We start from the raw sequence: 22335 nt of genomic DNA, 5'->3' as shown, positions 1-22335 counted from the left end.
TCCGAAGGTTATGCTGTTGCGGTTTTCCTCCAGGTCCTTCACGCACTTAGCAGATTCAGTAGCAAGAAACTTGTGCAGCAGCGACACATCCTGTGTAAATGGTAAAACCTGTGGTTTATTCCATTTGGCTTGTTTAAGTGTACCCAATGCAGCAGCTGAAATGGACTCTGTCCACTTTTTCTCATACAAAGTGGCAAATTGCTTGGCTAACTCTGCAACATCATGGCGATTTGCAATGATGGCATTGCACTGCACAATGCCTGCAACTTTGGCCAAACTGTGCCCCAATTTCAAAGCCAAGGATGGGGTTTTATATGAGTTGCTTTCCAACTCATAACCAGCAACTGCTCTGACTGCTTGTATGACCTGGGGAAAGTTACTAGGCATAACAAGGTCTTCTGTGCTCTTCAAAGGTGTCATAGCTCTTGCCGTTATCAATAATCTTGCCATCTCTCTCATTTTTTGGCGTATGTAATCATTCCTTTTCTCATGTGGTTTCCTGGCATTGTAGAGTGACTCACCAAGGCTAAGAATGTCTCTTTCACTCCTTACTACTAAGGAAATGTCATCCTGATTCATTTCACAGGCAATCTTCCAAACAGCTTCATGAATTTGATCAGGTTTCGGTAAGTCCAGTTGGATCCGTTTTCGCCCAGCGGGAGGCTCTCCCTCAATGGACTTCTGAGGGCAGTTTCTCACATGTCTCCAAAGGCAATCTCTTGCATATAGTCCTTGACAAAACTTGCAATGACGATAACCATCAGACTCTCTTGCTGTAGTAGGTCTTCGACAAGCAACCATTTCTCCAGCACCAGAGGTTGCCACAGTAGCATTATGGCTAAAGTTTCCCCTCTTCTTAATAGAGCGTAACACATCTCTTCTTTCACGGGATCTTTTATTAAAACTGAAAGCCCTTGCAACATCAGGCTGTTGACTGTGGGCGAATTCAAGGTGTCTTGCCAATTTAGAAATGGCCTTTTTACAATAAAGACAATATTGCTTCTTGTTGTACTTGCTTTGTTTTGCTGGGTTTGGCAATGGAGCGACTTTTATGGAGCTGTTATTGTGTGATGTATTCCCTGATGAATTGGCACTGCAACTCATCACTAAAGTACTATGACTGCTGCTCCTCAGTGACGAACTAAAACTTGTAGGTTTCTCTGAACCAGTGATCTCCCCACTGTGTGCTGTAGCCATCCCCACTGGCATGTCCTTTAACACTTTTTTGAGAGGAGGAGATTCTGTGGTTCTCAGTTCGTTACTACAAAGACTTGTGTCTGAGGAATTGCCCCTTGAGTCTGGAACAAAGTCAATATCTTCATAATCTGTACAATCTGAAGATTCATCAGTAGAGGTCTGAAGGAAAATGGAGAAAAAAGCATTATTACATTCCTAAATAGCCAAGTTATCATTCTCCGTACAGTACCATCACATTGTGCATAACATGACTTGAAGTGATGAGTCATTAAAAACATGAAATTGAACTGAATTGGATTCCTTAAAACAGTTGTTTTTCTATTTCACTACTGTGTCATATTCATTACCTGGTTACGTAAGCTTGCAGAGTTTCCATCATGAAATCCACAATCATCGACCAAGGGATGTTCAACCTTTAAAACCATTATTAATACTGTAAATACAATTTACTGAATAGACATTTTCACCCCAGTTATATTAAGGTGGAAATGATGAAATGATTTAAATAACACTTTGAAAATATTTTGCCTCACATACCTACGACATACTATTAGGACAATAATCTCTAAACCACAACACATTTCAGTGTGCGATTTGATGTTGATGGTGTATGATATAAAAGGAGAACAACGCATAGCATAAAGTTTTGCGTTACTATGACTCACCTATTGCATAAAGTATAACAAAAATTTTGAGAGAAAAAATCTGTTGCAACTTTGTCTTTCAAACATGGTGCATGAACTGGAAACGAGTGAATGGGAGAAATTCTGCTAGGCCCATGGAGGTTCTTGTAAAATAAATACCTTGAAAATAATGCATTTGCATATGACCAAATGTTTGGTTTTTGCTTTGATTTGGATACTCACAGAATTATTCATTCTGGTGAACAGACTCAAAGTCATCTGCCTCTCTCGCTCAAATATCTTTTTCTTGGCCTCATCGTAACGTTCCTCACACCGAGCATGATGCCGCTTTAGATTTTGCAGATGACAGCTTGCTCTTGACTGACCATATCAAGAATCAAATGTAAAGAACCTTAGTCTTAGTTAAGATTCTACAATATTTCCTCAAATAGAAAATATCCCCAGTCAAAGAACATAACATTTTTGAATGAAGGAGAAGAAGGCAGCTGTCTTACTTGCTTTGCAGTAGCTGTCTGGTGGAAGGAGACACCTCCAGTGGTCTGGCAGACCTTAAATGAAATGACAGAGATTCACTAATTGTTTGAGATTACACAGAACTGTAACTGGAAATTATGTTGCAATTAATTTTACTGTAAATGAAAATAATAGTGGTTCTAACTTCTTCTGTTGTTGTCAAAGAAAGCTCTAAACCCCACACTGATGTGAACTGATCTACTTCCCCAGAAATCCAATCATAACTGGATGTTAAATGGACAAAAACATTAGCAAAATGATAAAAAAAATATATACAATTTAGAGAGAATAAAGATCAATTTGATGCTTTAAGGGGAAGTTAGAGCTAACAAATGGTATAGCCAATTTCTTCCTGCTATGCTATTCACAAACAAGTAATGCTAACATTGATATTGTGAACATTTGACACAAACTGATTGTTTTAATACAGTGAAAGGGCATTTCATGTATGCACTGGGCCCAACTGAGGCATATACTTAATTCCAAATAGAATAAATTAATGTGTAATTACCTGTTGGAAGGATGACGTGGATCTCTCAACTTCCTGCAGGCCAAGAAGTGAGTGAGTCGGGATCTCAACACTTGGTGTCTGCAACAAAAAACAACAATACAGTGTCAGAGATATTCTGTACTTTAAATCCTGACTAATCAATAAACAAATGATCATACTTGTTTCACTGAACATAATTCACAGGAGGATCTGGGCTCATTATGCCAAACTCTATAGAAACTGCTAACTCTGTACAGCATCTGCTACCCAACAATATGAGGACATGTAACACACACTGTATAGTCGATGGGTCAGACAATATGAGGACATCAACTAAAACACACTCAAGTCTTTCACAGCCTAAAACAATATGAGGACATGTAACACACACTGTATAGTCGATGGGACAGACAATATGAGGACGTCAACTAAAACACACTCAAGTCTTTCACAGCCTAAAACAATATGAGGACATGACGACTGAACACATGTAGAGTCCATGTTCCTGACTTCTAACTTCTTCTGTTGTTGTCAAAGAAAGCTCTAAACCCCACACTGATGTGATCTGATCTACTTCCCCAGAAATCCAATATTGATATTGATGATATTGTGAACATTTGAAACAAACTGATTGTTTTAATACAGTGAAAGGGCAGTTCATGTATGCACTGGGCCCAACTGAGGCATATACTTAATTCCAAATAGAATAAATTAATGTGTAATTACCTGTTGGATGGATGACGTGGATCTCTCAACTTCCTGCAGGCCAAGAAGTGAGTGAGTCGGGATTTCAACACTTGGTGTCTGCAACAAAAAACAACAATACAGTGTCAGAGATATTCTGTACTTTAAATCCTGACTAATCAATAAACAAATGATCATACTTGTTTCACTGAACATAATTTACAGGAGCATCTGGGCTCATTATGCCAAACTCTATAGAAACTGCTAACACTGTACAGCATCTGCTACCCAACAATATGAGGACATGTAACACACACTGTATAGTCGATGGGACAGACAATATGAGGACATGTAACACACACTGTATAGTCGATGGGTCAGACAATATGAGGACATGTAACACACACTGTATAGTCGATGGGTCAGACAATATGAGGACATCAACTAAAACACACTCAAGTCTTTCACAGCCTAAAACAATATGAGGACATGTAACACACACTGTATAGTCGATGGGTCAGACAATATGAGGACATGTAACACACACTGTATAGTCGATGGGTCAGACAATATGAGGACATCAACTAAAACACACTCAAGTCTTTCACAGCCTAAAACAATATGAGGACATGACGACTGAACACATGTAGAGTCCATGTTCCTGACTTCTAACTTCTTCTGTTGTTGTCAAAGAAAGCTCTAAACCCCACACTGATGTGATCTGATCTACTTCCCCAGAAATCCAATCATGTAAACTGATCAGCAGATGTTAAATGGACAAAAACATTAGCAAAATGATAACAAATATATACAATTTAGAGAGAATAAAGATCAATTTGATGCTTAAGGGGAAGTTAGAGCTAACAAATGGTATAGCCAATTTCTTCCTGCTATGCTATTCACAAACAAGTAATGCTAACATTGATATTGTGAACATTTGACACAAACTGATTGTTTTAATACAGTGAAAGGGCATTTCATGTATGCACTGGGCCCAACTGAGGCATATACTTAATTCCAAATAGAATAAATTAATGTGTAATTACCTGTTGGATGGATGACGTGGATCTCTCAACTTCCTGCAGGCCAAGAAGTGAGTGAGTCGGGATTTCAACACTTGGTGTCTGCAACAAAAAACAACAATACAGTGTCAGAGATATTCTGTACTTTAAATCCTGACTAATCAATAAACAAATGATCATACTTGTTTCACTGAACATAATTTACAGGAGCATCTGGGCTCATTATACCAAACTCTATAGAAACTGCTAACACTGTACAGCATCTGCTACCCAACAATATGAGGACATGTAACACACACTGTATAGTCGATGGGTCAGACAATATGAGGACATGTAACACACACTGTATAGTCGATGGGTCAAACAATATGAGGACATGTAACACACACTGCATAGTCGATGGGTCAGACAATATGAGGACATCAACTAAAACACACTCAAGTCTTTCACAGCCTAAAACAATATGAGGACATGACGACTGAACACATGTAGAGTCCATGTTCCTGACTTCTAACTTCTTCTGTTGTTGTCAAAGAAAGCTCTAAACCCCACACTGATGTGATCTGATCTACTTCCCCAGAAATCCAATCATGTAAACTGATCAGCAGATGTTAAATGGACAAAAACATTAGCAAAATGATAACAAATATATACAATTTAGAGAGAATAAAGATCAATTTGATGCTTTAAGGGGAAGTTAGAGCTAACAAATGGTATAGCCAATTTCTTCCTGCTATGCTATTCACAAACAAGTAATGCTAACATTGATATTGTGAACATTTGACACAAACTGATTGTTTTAATACAGTGAAAGGGCATTTCATGTATGCACTGGGCCCAACTGAGGCATATACTTAATTCCAAATAGAATAAATTAATGTGTAATTACCTGTTGGATGGATGACGTGGATCTCTCAACTTCCTGCAGGCCAAGAAGTGAGTGAGTCGGGATTTCAACACTTGGTGTCTGCAACAAAAAACAACAATACAGTGTCAGAGATATTCTGTACTTTAAATCCTGACTAATCAATAAACAAATGATCATACTTGTTTCACTGAACATAATTCACAGGAGCATCTGGGCTCATTATGCCAAACTCTATAGAAACTGCTAACACTGTACAGCATCTGCTACCCAACAATATGAGGACATGTAACACACACTGTATAGTCGATGGGTCAGACAATATGAGGACATGTAACACACACTGTATAGTCGATGGGTCAGACAATATGAGGACATCAACTAAAACACACTCAAGTCTTTCACAGCCTAAAACAATATGAAGACATGTAACACACACTGTATAGTCGATGGGTCAGACAATATGAGGACATGTAACACACACTGTATAGTCGATGGGTCAGACAATATGAGGACGTCAACTAAAACACACTCAAGTCTTTCACAGCCTAAAACAATATGAGGACATGACGACTTAACACATGTAGAGTCCATGTTCCTGACTTCTAACTTCTTCTGTTGTTGTCAAAGAAAGCTCTAAACCCCACACTGATGTGATCTGATCTACTTCCCCAGAAATCCAATATTGATATTGATGATATTGTGAACATTTGAAACAAACTGATTGTTTTAATACAGTGAAAGGGCATTTCATGTATGCACTGGGCCCAACTGAGGCATATAATTAATTCCAAATAGAATAAATTAATGTGTAATTACCTGTTGGATGGATGACGTGGATCTCTCAACTTCCTGCAGGCCAAGAAGTGAGTGAGTCGGGATCTCAACACTTGGTGTCTGCAACAAAAAACAACAATACAGTGTCAGAGATATTCTGTACTTTAAATCCTGACTAATCAATAAACAAATGATCATACTTGTTTCACTGAACATAATTCACAGGAGGATCTGGGCTCATTATGCCAAACTCTATAGAAACTGCTAACACTGTACAGCATCTGCTACCCAACAATATGAGGACATGTAACACACACTGTATAGTCGATGGGTCAGACAATATGAGGACATCAACTAAAACACACTCAAGTCTTTCACAGCCTAAAACAATATGAGGACATGACGACTTAACACATGTAGAGTCCATGTTCCTGACTTCTAACTTCTTCTGTTGTTGTCAAAGAAAGCTCTAAACCCCACACTGATGTGAACTGATCTTGTAACTAGAAATTACCTTCAATCATTTTAATTTAATATGTATCTTTTTATCTCCTAATACTTATCAGATCTTTGACTGTATAATCTATGAAGAGGATTAACTCACCAGAGCTCGCCATGGCCACTGAGATTCTCCATAGTCATAGGTTATTTCACTCTCTGCTTGGATGTCTTCCATAGCAAACAAGCAAAGATGAGGTTTACCCTGGACTATCAACTTTTTCATTCTGCAGTTTGAGGACTTGTGGCCATCATTAACCAGCCGGCCCATTGAGTCATCTTCATGGGAGGCATCAATGCTAAAATCGAACAAGGAAATATATCTAAGTTTTCTCCACTAAACCCATAATGTTGTAAAGAACAATTAATCTTTTATAGGCCTTTACTTACCACCATGAGCTATTGTTCCACTCAAAATCAAACAGGAAAACATTTTGCTTCTCTGTGTACTTTTTCTGCCGCTTGTCCCGTTCATATTGTGAGATCATCTCCCCACGGTACTCGACAACAAAGGATCCCTTTTCAATTGGTGCACAGGCAAAGACACCACGTCCTAATACACAAAAGTTCACTGATTAGTGTCAAGTAATAAAATCCAAATCAGGTTTACTAACTGCAGCTGATCAGGTATTGACAAAACATATGCAGAACAAACAAATGTAAGACTTTTTAACAGTGAGAAAAATATCTGAATGATGTTTGGTGTTGTCTGGAATTGATGGTTAGGGCTGCAATCGATAAAATCACTTAACACTAGAACCGCCAACATTCTAATCCCCCTTAAAACGCCACAGCGGTCTCCCAGACCGTCACGTGTAATTACATTGTTTCCAGTCGCATACAGTTCTGTAAGTGGAAAAAATAAGATTTAATTTTTAGTAGTGTTAGTCCTTCTTCATATTATGTTGTGTTGGAGTCTTGATTGGATGTGGTTGGGGGGTTAGACTGAGTGATGTTACAGCACCGCTTGTTGCACCTACAGCAGACGCTTCTGCCTACAGCTGAAAGTGACGCATCTGGACACATGTGCTGCTTTCATGTCAAGAGTCGATGTCGCTGTTCACTGGATTTTTATTTTTTCTAGGCCTGTTTGTTATCAACTCCAGTGTTTTACAGTTGTTCTACCTGGATACTACGTAGTTTAGGCTCCACGCCCACAGAAACCCGTTATTACCGGACTGGACAGCAGCCGAGAGAATTAGGCTATTATTACGTTATAATTCAATAGGCCTAATCATTATGACCGAGAGTGAGTAGGCTATATATATGGCGCTTTATATCTAACACAGACTAATCATGATCTAGTCTGTCCTGAGCCCACAAAATAAAGTTTGTAAGTGTCTGTGTAACGGAGCTCCACGCACCTCCGTTACACAGACAGTCCGCGCACCTCCGTTACATCTGCACGGAGCACACGTCAGCTGACAGCTGACAGATGTGTATATCTGACAGATGCAGCTTACAATTTCCTCATCACTACCTGAGCCACCAACAGATCCCCCCTCCCTCACGCCCCGAGGAGTCTCCTGGACATATCCTGTATTCTCTGATTTTCCCTTTTCTTTTCTAACCGGCCTGTTTCAGTTATTGCCCGTATAGCTACGTACACCTGGTGCCGTTCGTGCTCTCTCTCTCTCTCTCTCTCTCTCTCTCTCTCTCTCTCTCTCTCTCTCTCTCTCTCTCTCTCTCTCTCTCTCTCTCTCTCTCTCTCTCTTCATATAAAAATAAATATAGCCACATAGGAAAACAATAAGTGAAAAGAAGAAGCGCGGTAACTGCAAAATGGAAACATTGTAATAATTGCTGTGTGATCACAGCTGGACACAGCGATCTATAACTGCCGTTTATATGCAGCGGTCCCACACACCGCTGCTGGCGGTCCGAGGTATAATTGCTCAGAAATCGAGTGTGTTTCATTTTAATAAGTTGTAAGCTTCAGAAACCATTAAACACATATATTTAGGAAAAGTCACGGACTGGAAGACCTGTAGGTTTAATGTAAACAAACCTAATTTACATAAGAAAAACACAAACGGTCTGTGAGACCGTCTTGGCGGTTCTAGTGTTAAAAAATTATTGTTAAAATAGATGGCAACAAATTTCATTAGCAATTTGTTGTGTTGTGCAATTATGTCGCCATGATGTCTAGTAATGTTCACGCAGTAAACATCGGGAATGATATCTAACATACCTTTATAGTCATTGATCCACTGGACCTTTAAACAAGGCTTGTCATCCTCAGATAAAATAAACTGAGTAGCCTCAGCTTCAGGACGAAGTCTTGCTCTTCTTTTTGTCATGCTCCTTACTTGGCCATGTACTCCTCAACCTGCAAACATCTACATGGGAAGATGACAAAAAGTCAACGAGACAAGTACAAAAAAAAGACCAGTACTTATTTTGAATCAAAGAGGACTTATAAATGATATTATTCATAACTCATTTGCTGATCAGGCTAATAGATCAGTGCAAACCCTGTGCAAATGTCATTAAACATTAAAAAACTTTAACAAATAATATTAACCTACCAAAGCACCAATAATGCAACTTCAAAGATAAATCCTGCTATAAAATCATTATAAAACTGTACTCTACCTGTACTGAATAACTAGTATCATTGTGTTAAATAGGACTTTGACTGTCTCTGCAGTTGAAGATGAAAATGTTTGTTTGGAGAATCGTCCCTTTAACTCAGGTTTGCATTGTTATGAACAGTTATATTTAGCAACAACTTCTACAATCTGTTGTTGAAGATTAAGCAAAAGTAATTAATTACCATTTATAATGCATCCCTTCCAGTTCGTTTGAGTCAACTGCGTGTTTGAGTTCCGTTTAGCCAATTAGCTAGCTAATTAGCTAACCTTACCGCATGGTGGATGTGTCGAAGGATTAAATGTCTCCTGAGCGCTGAAGGTCCCGGATGTGCCGTTCACCGAGAGCTCCGCTGCGGTCGTATCCGTTTCAGATAGGCTTTGCTTTGGCAATTAACATCTGATCAGATGCTGCAATACTGACTGACTAACCAACCAACCAACCAACGCTGATCTCAAACGCAATCATTGTGTAAAGCTGTTTGCCAGCCGCAGTATGATCAAACGGAAACAAAATAAGACTGATCTGTTTATAGAACTCAAGAGGGCTTTTATTTTGAAAGAGATAACTTATACAGGAAGTGGTCAATGCAGGAACTTCACCAGTCACGGACTTTCCTCGTCGTGTTTACAGTCGAAGCTCAGCAGCACGCACCTGAGTTCAGGTAAGAACAACGTTTATAAGTTGTTGAGAGTTGTCACAACAATGTTAACTGCTGTTACAGTTAATTTGGTTCCGTTTTCACGGGAAACTGTTCTTAACCAACACTTAGGCATGTGAAAATGTCCTCATTTTCCCCAGTGTCCCGATTGTGGTGTGTTATATAGGTGCGTTGTTTTAAAAATGTCCTAATTTGTCATGAAAACCAGAGCAGCACTTCTGGACCTCAAGATGAAAATTCAGATGATTTTTATAAAAAAGGTAGTATAATGTGTTGTTCTAAAGGATTTAACAGTTGCTCAGTGAATAAAGTAACTTAATTACCCACTTTTAATGACTAAATTAATTACTAAATGAAGCTGGCATTGTGTACTGTGCGGTTTTTAATAGTGTTTTAATAGTTGTTAAACATCTGCACTTTACACAAGGCTATTGTAAAAAGTATAAGGAAATTTTAATTTAAAATATAATTAATGAAGTGTTGGCTATGTCAATCAATACTTATAGGTACACAAAGGGAGGAGAGACTGACCCTGATGATGACCATATTGAACTGGATGACAGCAGCAGCGGCAGGAACCTCCCAGTTCAACCTACTTTTGCTGTACCTAAAGGTTCCTAAGGTACCGTAGAATACTAATTAACTAAAAATGTTACTAACCCACCATATAGCAATATGCAAATTGCTCTTTTATATTGCTTGCCTGCTGGAATGTTGTTGTCTCTTGGAACATTTTGGGTGACGAGTAAAGCTTGACCACCTCAGTATGTTATTTCAAAGTTGTCAATGCTTCAAGATCCCCTCCAGACATGTTATGAGATTGAATAAAATACTCTACTTTGAAAAGGTGAATTATCTTGTCATTATCTTATTATCTTGATACTTTCTTTTATCCCTGTGGCATCAGGGAGCATCACAGACATAAAACACAAATACTATATTTACATTACTTTGGAGTATTTTATAAATGTATTTGACAGGGCTGAAGAGCAATACACTTTGACACACTCAAAGGGATTTTGTAAGGCCACACTACTCACAGGATGTCTGTAATCAAGTTCAATCTGTGTGAGCATATGCTTCCTGCCTCAACCAGTGTAGTGGTAAACATATTTTCTGGACTGCAATAACTATATAAAATGTATCTTACTTTTTAGAATGTAAACATTTGAATGCAATAGGAAAAGGCTATGGATGTAAACAACTGGTATATGCTTGTTTGCTCATGGTCATTTACTGGCAGGCGTGGTTAAGTACTAGTGGTTCTGTATTTCTGTTCAGTTAAGATATCTAAAGTGCTAACTTTACCTTCAATATATTGTTCATGTACAACCCCAATTCTAGTCCAGTTGGGACGCTGTGTAAAATGTAAATAAAAACAGTATGCAGTGATTTGCCAATCTCATAAACCGATCTTGGCGCTCTGCTCCCAGTGTTCCCCTAGCGTTATATTCTTTCTCTTGAGCAGAGCCATCAGCACTTTGCTTTTCTTTTCCAACCAATGAACTTTATTTATAGAGAAGATACTGTAGCACTTTCTGTGTTAATAGATTGCTGGAATCTGTCCCTCAGGAATGTCTTCTGTCAGTTCCAAAACCCGAGCATGACTTTGTATCCGAGCTGCCCTGAGCAGAGTTCTCCACACTGCATGAAAAGTGGGATATTTGGCAGTAAACACAACAGCAATGCAAATTGCCGTGGAAGTTCACATTGACAACTCAGCTTCAGACTCCTGGCCAGGTGTCAACACTTTGAGATGAAACCAGCTTATCTCTATCATCAGAGCAGTGGATGATGCACTCCATTTGTGGTTGCTGTGGTGGTGGGCTGTTACTTAGCCTACTTGTTCACTGGTGGCCATGTTCACTCAGCTTTCAATTGCAACATACAGAACAATCAGAAATCATCATTACTTTGATGCAAAATATGAAATCCTCTGTCAGTACTTTGGTTCCATGTGGACAACAACAGAGATTTCCACTAACATCAAGCTAATATTAAAGCAGAAGTAAGTGATATATTTGTGTTAATATAAGACTTAAATAGTTATATCTTCCGACAGCAATCACTTCTATAGAGTGTTTGGTCTGAAACACGGGTCTGTCAGTCACTCTGCTCTGCTCTGAGCCCAGGAGAAAACATTTATCGTATCCTACAGTTTTTATCCAATGAGGAGAGAGAACGGCATGCAGGGCTGTGTGTGCAGCCAAGGGACGCCGTGAATGTGGCGACGTAGGGACGAGGACTGTTATGGTGCGTTCAAGGAAACTCGTATTTTTCCGACCGTGAAGTCGTACCAGTTCGATCTGGTACGAGTTCACCGGTCAGAAGTTACGAGTGGCCGTTATAGTGACTTTCACCGGTAAAACAGGTCGGAAAAACACGAGTGTGTTGCCTGGAACGCTACAAAGTCGTAAGTCGTGGCTTGAAGCTGTAATTTACGATTTCAAAAGCCTGCCTGGAACGCAGCATTAGCGAAAACGACCGGACCACTTACTTCTGCTTTAACTCAATTAATTAATCATCGTAACATGAACATGAACAATATATTGAGGGTAAATTAGCACTTTAGATATCTTTACTGAACAGAACCACTAGTACTTACCTCACCTGCCAGTAAATGACCATGAACAAATAAGCATGTATCACTTGTTTATGTCCTTAGCCTTCTCCTATGGCGTTCAAACATTTACATTCTAAAAAGTAAGATACATTTTATATAGTTATTGCAGTCCAGAAAATCTATATGTTTACCATGAAGGACAGTCCACTGCACTGGTTAAGGCAGAAAGCATGTGCTCACACAGGTTGAACTTGATTAGCCCTGTCAAATACAATTACAAAATACTGCAAAGTAATGTAAATACATGTACATGTAAACACATTCAAAATCAAGTAACAGAAGTACCGTGCATAATGATGTATGTGTAGATTTTGACCCTTGAAGACTGTTTACATACATACACAAGTACATACACAAGCTCAAACATACAGTTGTGGGAACAAGAGGAAAAACACATTTTTAATTTTGGAATTTCAGCATTGATCATGAGGATTAACTTCCACAGACTCATTTTGAAACTTTTTATATTTCCAGACATTCCTCAAACAAGAGCTGGTGGCCCTGCACAACAGATCCTGAAGACCTTCCCTCGCACTCAGCATGGTCAGCGTATTCAGCTTATACATTCTCACTGTGAAATTGAGAACAATAACAACAATATCCTAAACTCTTATTAAGAATATAGAATGTTGTTGTTATTGTTCTCAATTGCACTGTGAGAATTTGAGTGGTGCTTATTCTGCTTAAGACTGATTACTGTACAGGACACTGAGATGTTTACTGTACAGAGCTGAGCACTAACTACTGAATGAGAGTATAGAATATTGTTGTTCACTGTGAGAATTTATGGTGCTGCTTATTAGGTTTACAAAATTCCTTGAATTTTCAAAGTTGGAAACTGTCCATGGGAATCAAGGGGAATATATGGGAATTTATAGGAATTAACAGGAATAATGGGAAATTTGCAAAATTGCTGGTTAGCCTTTAACAGGGAATTTAAGTGTAGTTAAAAAAATATCTTGCTTATATCTTGGTTAAAACAACGAGATTTAATACAAATTCAGTTGAATTACTACCCTGCTCTGTGCATTCCTCAATCACATGCACAGCTAATTTCTAGAATCCTGCACACTACAGCAGGACTATTGAAGCCACATTACTGCATGCAAGTTTAACAAGCAAATAAAAGTAAATCAGATATGCTAATGTAAGCTAGCTAACATCATTGCATTGACAATTTAAGAGCCTAGCTATCATGGTGCTAGCTAGCTCAACTGTGATGTGTTTCTTCTGCCTTCAGCTGGCCTTTTTTCACACAAGAATGTAGGTTATGTTTGATTTAGCATGCTGTTTGAGGAGTATTCACCTATTCATCTAGCCTTTCTATTCATTTATCCAGCATATTTTTAAAGACCATTCCAATTGTTTAGCTAACTATTTATATATCTGTGCATAGCATTGCATTAGCATTTTTTACAAACTTTTCTCTCATCTTATTCTACAGAACAATGTAGATACATTTTACCCCAGCCAATGCAGAAGGAAAGGCTGTGAGCAATTGCATGCATGTCTGGTGATGACAAAAGAAAATGTTTGTGTTTATGCTTGCATGACAGTTTGTATGAATTACCCCAAATTTCCCATTAATTCCCATATATTCCCATGGCAAGTTTCCAACTTGGAATATTTCCAAAATTCCCCAGTTTAACTTCCCATGCAAAGTTTCCAGAAATCTACCGGACATTTTCCACCCCTTTGCAACCCTACTGCTTACTGTGCGTAATACTTGTTTACTACAGAGTTGAAGAGTATTGATTATAATTATTAAAAATGTAATAATTCTAATAAATATTGCAATGTATGATTATTGCCAGTACTGTAAATAGTGTTGTTCTTGCACAATACATTGTACCCACTTAACCTGCCTTAGGCTACTGTTGGTGAGATTACTTATTGCACCTAAGACCCAGATGTTGATGGGAATTATTATTATTAATATTATTATTATTATTATTATTTGACTCTAATTGTATGGAATATGTATATTGCAGTAATGCTTCAAATGTGTTAGTGTGTCTGAACAAAGTGACATATGAGGACCTGCAGAGTGACGTCACTGAAAGTGTGTTAAAAGTGTGTTAAGTTCCAAAACTGGCCACTAGTTGGCGTAATCGAAGATGAGCAAAAATGTTAAACACACTTACACACTTTATTTCCTAAAATTGTGATTTTTAAGGACATTGGAGATTTTTGGTCTGGGAGCATGTTGGGGAGGTCTAGAACACTGTAGAGAGCTCAGAAAAATGAGGACGTCAAAAATGTCCTCATTTTTCCTTGTGTCCTGATAGTGAAGGTGTGTTATCATAAAAATGTCCTGATTTGTCATGAAAACAAGAGCACACACACACACACACACACACACACACACACACACACACACACACACACACACACACATTAAGAATTTTATTTTTTGTAATGTAGCCTAATAAGGGGAGATCTCTGATGTAGGTCGCTACCATAGCAACAGTACTTAGCAACGTAGCAGTTACAGGAGTAAAGTAGGCTACTGCTGGAGACCGGGGTTAGACGTGAAAATAAACTCAGATAGCTAAATTGAGAGATTGGAGCCTGATCTTTCCACTGATTCGTGTCGACTTATTGTTATCCCCCCATATAACTAAAGCCAGAGTTACGGCACAGTTTCGTTAGGCTACAGTTAACGTTACCCGTTAGAACAGACTGCCAGCTTAAGGCAACTTAATAACTGATAACGGCCGTTTGGCTCCTTCTCTGTTTATCATGATGTGTAGTCTACAAATAAAACAATGTTGTCACAGTTAAAAGACCACATTCCCATCGTTGAGAAATGTTTAAGTTGATCGCAACTTCAATATTTTGGTTAAAATGTCCGCAAAATTACATTGTAATTAACCGCTACTTACCTTGCACTGATGATAGGGTGGATCTCTAGAAGGTTCTTCTTCTATCTGGTCTTCCTGTCAATCAAGCTGTCAGTTAACAGCTGAGGATGTGTGGTACGTTCGAAGACAATTGGAATTTTCATACATAGCCTACAGCTCTGTAGGCTTGTGTCTTTTTTGTGTTTTCACAGGCAGTGAGATGAAGTTAACGAATACTGACGAATGAACTACTACGATTAATAACGGGCTTTATTATTTTCAAGAAATATCATAACTGTGGCTGGTCAACGTTTGGGGATCTGTTTGTGTAGCCTATTTTAATCCAAGTGGGTAATGTCAATGAACAAGAACCACACAGTCGCTTTTTTGTGTCTTGGAGGTGCGTTCAAACGCCACAGGCTGCATTGTCTACAACATGATGACTTGACAAATTCACCCTATTTACTTAAGGACGATAAGTTTTCTCGCTTTTGTTATTTTTTAATTCCTGTTTTTCGTTTGGCTTTTAAATGTACATTTTAATAAGTTGCATTGGCTGTCGGTCGTTTCCTTGTAGGCTATACCAACCAACACAGAATATTTTAATTTTAATAAAAAAAACAACAAAAAAACATTTTAGTAGGCTACGTCGTAACGGAAGATTAGGGTCACATACTTCCAGATTAAAGTCGTAAATTCATGAGAATAAAGTCGTAACGAGATTTAAAGTCATAAATGTACCCGTTTACTCTGCTGTTTTGTTTTGCGATTAAATCTTCTGGCCAAGCTGTTACATTATCATATGTGATGAATGCCAAATAGTTGTGTTCAGATGGTTAAATAGCTTTGTTGATCATGCGATCAAAAGTCATTTTAGCGCAGTTACGCACGCCAGCTCTGGGACCGGGACTAAGAGACGTCACCGCTGAATTTACTCCGTCTTTGATCCATCTGGTCAGGGCGTTTAGATCCGAGTGTGAGTGTCCCACCTGAGCTCTGTGCCATAGCGCGCACCCGCAGCTCAATAAATGACAGCAGGTATCCCAGCTACAGCTGACACTGCATGTGACACAGTGAGCTATAAACCACTGATCAGAGAAAGCACTCCCTCGTTTGCCGAGGTTTTAATCTTCCTTTGTTCTTTGCCTTATAGTCTTCTTATTTTACCAACCACATTTACTTTCTCATAGATAATCTCCCACGTTTCTTCTGCTGCAGCTTGACAATATGTGTCCCAACTGATCTGATTTAGAATGTGTGCCGTGTTGCCAGTTTGAATTTTTGAAGATTAGTGTGAAAAAAATTAACATTTAAGTCTACTCAAATAAATATATTATCAACAGCTGGAAAGCATTTGTTGAACAAATATTACTGAAGAGTATAACTTGTAAGGAGTCCGAGTAGAATGAGCCTTCAGCCCGATTACGTGGAGTTGAAGTTGTTTGATATGTTCAGGGACAATCGGATTCCTCAGATCTTTTGATACGGGTCTGCTGCAGGTGGCTCTGTCTCTCAGTCGCTCTCAAACGATCAAATACTCAGTGTGCCAGCTGCAGGCCGCATGCACTTAGGCTTCTTTCTTTATTAAGCAGCACTTCTGTCTTTTTATTAAGCAGTCTATGCAACAAAAACATCTCATGACTGTAAATTAAGTTGAAAAAAAGGTAAATCTGATATAACACAAAAACGAATAATGCATTAAAATTATTATTTTTTTATTTTATTTAATTTAAAAAATGTTTTTACTAATCATTGACCTATCAAAGACTGATAAAGGTAAAGGTACTTTATTTGTCACATATACAGCTAGTACAGTGAAATTCTTTCTCTGCATTTAACCCATCCCTGAGGAGCAGTGGGCAGCCGCGGTGCAGCGCCCGGGGACCAACTCCAGATTATGAGCCAGTGCCTTTGGTCAGTGGCGCTGACTGGAGGATTAACCTAGCCGACATGTTTTTAGTGGTGGGGGAAACCGGAGCACCCGGAGGAAACCCACGCAGACACGGGGAGAACATGCAAACTCCACACAGAAAGGACCTGGGCGGCCGGGGATTCGAACCCAGGACCTTCTTGCTGTGAGGCAACAGTGCTAACTAACCACTGTGCCACCATGCCGCCCACGATAACACGTAGCCTAATGTTTCAGAACCATGGACAGCAAACCACATCCTCCTTTTTTCTTTTTTGCACAAATTCCATTTGTTGAGAAACACCTGAATAGCTTAGGCTATGATAAAATAAGTGAGAATAAGTAGAGACATGACATAGTGGAAAAATACCTGAACTGTTTTAGATGAGTGTAAAAAAAAAAAAAGGTCTAAAAGCAGGTGAAATGTTGAAAACGCAGAGGAACATGTTAGAAAATCCCACATTATTAAGTGAGTTTGAGTTTTTGAAGATTAGTGTGAAAAAATTAACATTTAAGTCTATTCAAATAGAATGGAAGCTGAATGAGCTGAATAAATTGTTGAAACTATGCTGAATTAAGTTAAGAAACTGCTGAAGAAATCTTGAAGAGATGAAATAATATATGAAGAATATGAAATGGTTTGAAATTACTTGAATTGTTGAAGATCAGTATGAAGAAATTGAAAGTCTGAAGTCTACTCAGATTTACTTAAAACTGACAGTTTGAAAACATTTTTGAACCATTACTAATGTAGGTTAAACAATATCTGAAGAGTAAAAGTAGAAGATGAAAGATGGAGGATGTATGAAATGGGTGCTAATTACTTGAATTAGTGAAGAATGGTATGAATGAATTGAAAGGTTAAAGTGCACAATTTATTTAAAACAGTTTGAAAACATTTTTTGAACCATTACTAATATAGATGAAACAATATCTGAAGTGTAAAAGTAGAATAATATAGAAGTAGTTACAATCCATTAAAGGGCAGAATAACTAAAAATAACTACAACATATCTGAAGGGTAAAAGTTAAACATGTTAATAAAAAGTTTGAGGAAAATGTAGAAATCCTGCATATTTATAGTATAGGCTAACAGTTGAATGGTTGAAATCTGAAATAGGTGAGAAAATATTAACAAGTCAAACTTATAAGAAAGATGTCGAATTTGTATGAAATGTTTGGAAAATTACTTGAATTTTTGAAGATTAGTATGAAAAAATTAACATTTAAGTCTTCTCAAATAAATAAATAGATTATTAACAGCTTGAAAGTATTTGTTGAACAAATATGTATAAAGATGAAGCAATACCTCAAGTCTATAACTTGTAAGCAGGAGGCTGAATGATATGGAATGGATGCAAATGCCAGAATTGTTTAAGATAAGTGTAAAAAAAAAAAAAAAAATAGTGTGAAGATATACATTTATGAATGAAAAATGCGAAAGTCCTTAAATGGTTGAGAAATGGCCTGAAAAGCAGGTGAAATGTTGAAAGCAGGTGAAATCTGTATATATCTGAATAGTAAAAGTAGAAGATGAAAGATGGAGGATGTATGAAATGGGTGGTAATTACTTGAATTAATGAAGAATAGTGTGAATGAATTGAAAAGCTTGAGTCTACTCAAAGAAGTTTAAAACTGGTGGCTTGAAAACATTGTTGAACCATTACTAATTTATGAAAGAATATCTGAGGAATAAAAGTAAAATAACATAGAAGTTGTTACAATCCTTTAAAGGGAAGGATAAGTTAGAATAACTACATCATATCTGAAGGCTAAAAGTCGAGCATGTAAGAGTAGAAGGGTTGAAATCTGAAATACGTGAGAAAAGATTAAAAAGTAAAACTTATAAGAAGGACGTTGAATTTGTAAGAAATGTTTGGAAAATTACTTGTAAGCAGGAGGCTGAATGATATGGAATGGATGCATTTGTTGTTATTTAAAACAGTTAGAATTTTTTTTTTTGAACCATTACTAATATAGATGAAACAATATCTGAAGTGTAAAAGTAGAATAATATAGAAGTAGTTACAATCCGTTAAAGGGCAGAATAACTAAAAATAACTACAACATATCTGAAGGGTAAAAGTTAAACATGTTAATAAAAAGTTTGAGGAAAATGTAGAAATCCTGCATCTTTATAGTTTAACAGTTGAATGGTTGAAATCTGAAATAGGTGAGAAAAAAATTAAAAAGAAGAACTTATAAGAAGGATGTTGGAAAATTGCTTGAATTTTTGAAGATTGGTGTGGAAAAAATAGGTCTACTCAAATGAATAAATATATTAAGAGCTTGAAAGTATTTGTTGAACAAATATGTATAAAAATGAAGCAATACCTGAAGTGTATAACTTGTAAGCAAGAGACTGAATGATAGGGAATGGATGCAAATCCCAGAATTGTTTAAGTGTAAAAAATAGTGTGAAAATATAAATTTATAAATGAAAAATATGAAACTCCTTACATGGTTGAGAAATGGCCTGAATTGTTGGAATTAATGAGGAAAAAGTCCAAGTCCTTCAAAGTAAAATGTAAGGATTGAAGGTGGAAAAGTCTAAAGTCAGGACATGAAGAAGCTCCAAATCCTGAAATATCCATTATGAGAACTGGGCAGTACCGGTTCACCCAATACGCACACTACGCACGTTGCGTAGGGCCCCGCAAAATAGCAGAGGCCCCGTTAAAAAAAAAAAAAAACTGACGACGTGACCGTCCGTCGCGCACGTGTAGCCTACCGGATTCCCAGTACAGCCTAGCAAGACAGCGTTTAGCACGCCACGATGAAGTGGAGTTATCCCTCGGGGAATTAGGGGGAAGAAACAGCTGACAATGACCTGCAGGAACAGCAGTCAGGTAACTCTCCTCTCCGGGTGAGAGAGTGGGAGGGACTAGTCCGTGTTTGACCTGCATTAACAGGGCGGTGATCCCTGGGTGAACCCCGGTCTCTGTGTGCGTCTTGCTGGCTTCTATGATTTTAGTTGTAGTGTACATCTACATACAAAATGGAAAGCAATGGATAAATATTGACTAAGATTGAATTTTGTTTGCTTGGATAGACTACATGCAAATATAGATGCAGAATCAAACAAAACTTGTGAAATATTATGACAATGGTGCTAAAATAATAATAATTATATAATAAATAATAATAAACATAATTACCTACATTTGAAGTGAAAGTAAAACAAGTGCAGCCAATTTGATGGAGCTGAATTAATAGTCGCTTTATCTAGAGATTTATTTAATAGTGAGTTTTTTCAAACATTAACATGTTGATGATTGTTACATTTAGTTTGATTTGATTTGTTCTGAATTTATTCTTAGTTAGGCCAACACTGCAATACGTTTAAAGGGGGGATGCGTGGAAGCACTGGGTGTCAGGTGCGACTGTTGAAAATTTTTGGGGTTCAGTTACAGTAGGAGGGCCCCTTAGCAGAATTTTGCCTAGGGCCCCATGGAGGTCTGAACCGGCTCTGGAACTGGGGTATATATAGAAATGGGGTAGAAACAAGGAAACAAGGAATGAAGTAAAAAGAAAGAGAAAGGGAGTAGAAAGAAAGAAAGAAAGAAAGAAAGAGACTGAATGATGCCAGAATTGTTTAAGATACGTTTAAAAAAAGAGTGTGAAGATATACATTCATAAATGAAAAATGTGAAAGTCCTTAAATGGTCTGAATTGTTGGAATTAATGAGAAAAAGTTCAAGTCCTTCAAAGTAAAGGGTTAAAGAGGAAAGTCAGGACATGAAGAAGCTCCAAATCCTGAAATCTCCATTACAAGAATAAACTGAAATGTATGTAAGAGAAATAAATTATTAGAGATGTTTAAAAATTCCCCTCAAAGATATGAACTCATTTAGAGGCTGATTATGAGCTGTAAGCCAGTGTGTCTCTGTGGTTGTGTGTCTCTCTGTCTGTGTGTGTGTGTGTGTGTCTCTCTCTGTGTCTGCACCACACAGAGCAGAGCAGTGAGATTTGAGCTCTGTGCAGCTCCGAACAACAGCCTCTGAAAAGAGAACCGTACCTCTTACCAGAATGTGGTCATGACTATCGGGGCAAGGAGACCTTCCTGAGCGAGCCAATGTGCATTAAATGTTTGTAGGGCAAAAACTTTTCTCACAGTCGCAGGAAAGATAAGGAGGTCATTTCTGCTTTTCTCAGAAAATCTGCTCCTACTTTACAATGGGAGTCAATGAGAGGAAGAGAGGGAACTGGCTGCACTTAGAGGCTCCGAGTTTAAATTCTGTTAGCCTCTCTGCGTTTTCGAGCACACTGTGAGACACAGGACAAGTTTGTCTACCAAAGTGGGGGAAAATTATGTGTCCAGAGTGAAATTTGTGGCCGTGGTGACAGGTTAGAGAGCAAAGTGTCAGAGGATTTTTTGAACCTCTGTCACTCTAGCTGATGTCATCACCACTCTAGCTCTGAAAATTCCGTGCCATTGACTTGCATGTTAAATTTGAATTTTGTCAAAAAATTATCATGAACAGTTGAAGGGTACTGATCAATAATGGTAGAAGATATGAAAAAGTTGAATGTACCGTGAATACTTGAACGTTTTGTGAACGTTTTAAAAGTTGAATGAAGTCTGTAGGTGAAAGTATGTTGAAGCAGTTGAAGTTCAAAGAAAGAGAAGATTTTAAGAGTTTGAAGACAGTTTCAATGTATTCCTATGGGAAAAAAATTTCAATAAAGTTTGAATATTTTGAAAAGTATGAATGATAATGAAAAAGTTGAATGGATCCAATGATCTCCTGAAGAAGCTGCACGTTTTGATATATGAATTGTTTGAATAGTAGAAAGTATGAAGAAGTAGTTAAAGACCGAAAAACGGAAGAAGTGTACAGAATAATAATAATAATAAAGATTTGAATAACAATAGTGTGAATGCTTTCAGCATTCACCCTAATAATAATAATAATAAAGATTTGAATAACAATAGTGTGAATGCTTTCAGCATTCACCCTAATAATAAAGATTTGAATAACAATAGTGTGAATGCTTTCAGCATTCACCCTAATAA

This window comes from Trachurus japonicus, unplaced genomic scaffold (assembly GCF_045865225.1).
Source record: "Trachurus japonicus isolate A0001 unplaced genomic scaffold, Traja_1.0 AP030756.1".
Taxonomy (NCBI): Eukaryota; Metazoa; Chordata; class Actinopteri; order Carangiformes; family Carangidae; genus Trachurus; species Trachurus japonicus.
Note: the sequence above shows the minus strand (reverse complement) of the source record.